A 2,557-nucleotide genomic window follows, 5' to 3' on the forward strand; every position below is an offset into this window, starting at 1 on the left:
TGTCTGGCGAGCTCACGCCCCCGACAGGAAAAATCTCTCCAAAAAAAAAAATTTTTTTTTCATTAACTATAGTCTTCAACTGATCATTCAGTCTCATAATAGGAACAAACAGTTTTTCTTCATGATGAGAGACAGGACTATTTCAGACAAAGAACAAAACTGGTTTGCAAAATGAGACACAAGAATCAAACCTGAAGGGCAGATGGACATTTTACTCTTTTGCAAAAACATTCTTTTCCTTTTTTTTTTTTGTTTGTACGAGAGAATGTAAAAAAAAAAAAAAAATCCATGGAAAATGGAATTAAAGTATGAGTTTATTTTGGTGCTAAAAAATTGAAATCCATGCATTGCTTTTTTGTAATATGTATTCTTCATGAACTTTTTTTTTAACTGCAAAAGGGACTATGTATTCACCAGGGAGAAGGAGGCAGAGAGAAAGGGAGAGGGAGAAAGAAAGTAACCACTAATGGGGGATGGCCATGCCACAATTTCTCTTCCTTCATTTTTTCTATGCTGTAAGGATTTTGGGTGCACATGCAAATGCCTCCAGTATGATTTTCAAGTCACTGGACCTGGTACTTGAACTATAGTCAGTCAGGTGGAATCCAGCTTTCTATGTACAATGCTTAACCACAATGCAATGGGGCCGGTCCTCCATGAACTTTTTGAAGATCCCTCACATATAGTTAGCTATGATTATTTCTACTTTATAGGAATACACCTTTAGCTCCACATTGCAAGGATTCTGTGATGAGAAGATCATCTTGGTGATTCAAGGATATTTTTATTTTTTTTCCCCTACAGTAAGATCCTACTAGGAAAAAAAACCTTATTTACATAAATGACATTATACATAATAAGAGGTTATTCCTTAGGTATTCAAGATACTGAGTGGTCTGGTCTCAATGAATATTTTGAACCTGATCTTGCACTATTTCACTCACAATTTATCATCTATCTAAAAATCCAATTAAATCTAACAATTGACTGGGACAAGTTTTGGAGTTTTCCACTTCTCAGCCTTTCTTAACTATCCCTTTAGTATGAAACGTCTTCCTACTTCAGATAAAGAACTAAAAGCCTATTACTCTGAGGTTGAGGATAAAGTTTCAAAGCAAGTGTTTATCACCAGTGCTTCATGAAGGTAAACTGGAGATATGTATACATATATACCCAAAGGAAAACAGATCTCAGTGGTCCTTCATAAACAAGGCAGTATCAGAACCCCCTCCAGATTAAAGATGTTTAGGGAGTATAGTGGCTGGGGAGTAGTATGAGCGTGATTACCTGACTGCGGGCAAATGAAGAAAGAGATGCTGTTCACCACCAATGGCCCTGCTCCCTGAAGCAAGTCTGGGGACCAAGAGAGCTTTGCTGAATTCTTCTATTTTCAGTACTTGTACCCTCAGTTACTAAAACATGGGGTATATTTAGCTAATTAAACTGGAAACTTTTTCTACCTGAGAGAGAAGGAGGGAGGGAGAGGAGGAAAGAGAGAGGAAGAAGTGGAGCTGGGTTTGCCACTACTCTGTACCTAATCAGAAATGTCGGGGACCAGCAGTTAGCGTAATGGCTATGTCGCCGTACTCCCACATAGTCGATCGCAGTTCGAGTCCCGGACCCGGTGGCTTAAACTCACACCGGGCACGTGTGCGTGTGTGCCCAAGATCCCAAGGGGAGAATAGAGGAGAAAGGATTGTGGCATGGCCATCCCCCTGGGGGGTGATTTCTCCCTTTCTGTCTCTCTGTCTCTCTCTGTCTGTCTGGCAAGCGCACATGCCCTATAGCAAAAACCTCTCCAAAAAAAAAAAAAAATGTCTTCAACGACACCTTGCTAGAACACCGTAAATCAATTACACCAGGTTTACTGAGTTATTATTTTTTCCTTCATACTTGCTACTCTACCCTGTCAATCTGTGGCCAGTCAGAAACTTGAAAGTACCATTGAGCATGAAGTTGTTAATGCAGCTCCAGGCAAGAAAAACACCAACCAGCACAAATAGCTGAACTGCACTAGTGATGGCTCCCTGTCTTCTTGCCTCCCATTCTTTGGTTAATTTCTCAGCGGGGGATCTCTTAGCTCCTAATCTTCGCTACAGCCCTAGACAGTGCCTCTGCTCAGCTTAGGGTAGATGATGCCCACTGCCTCTGGATGCCCTCCTGCCATGACATGGGCACTATGGTGAATCTGGTATCTTTCTACTTTCTACTCATTCTCACTTCCATCCAGTCCTTTATCTGGTTTCCTACCAAGCTAGGTTTCAGCAACCTTATATTGCCTACTTTGCTATTTCTACTTGAAAGTGTACTCTATCTAAAAATAAATGCAAAATAACTATAACTATAGGTCCTTTCCTCTAATGAGACAACAAAACCTATTAATCGATACATTAAAATATATAATGCTACTACATCGGTAGCAAAATACTCACTTTATAATACTGCAATGACTCTTGCAGCACACAGAATGCAATTTCTGAAAAGACAGCTTCATGTCAGAGTTTATATGCAACAGCATTCTTTATTAAAAAGGAAACAGCTATAATAAACACAAATC

The 2,557-nt window shown here is 39.7% G+C and overlaps 1 protein-coding gene across 1 annotated transcript in view; it reads right to left on the reverse strand.

Moving 5' to 3' along the window:
- The window catches only part of DIAPH2 (diaphanous related formin 2), a gene marked incomplete at its 5' end in the record, with an annotated part of 1,076,033 nt that overhangs the window by 318,888 nt on the left and 754,588 nt on the right, over positions 1-2,557 (reverse strand).

The sequence above is a fragment of the Tupaia chinensis genome, unplaced genomic scaffold (assembly GCF_000334495.1).
Source record: "Tupaia chinensis unplaced genomic scaffold, TupChi_1.0 Scaffold144482_1, whole genome shotgun sequence".
Taxonomy (NCBI): domain Eukaryota; kingdom Metazoa; phylum Chordata; class Mammalia; order Scandentia; family Tupaiidae; genus Tupaia; species Tupaia belangeri.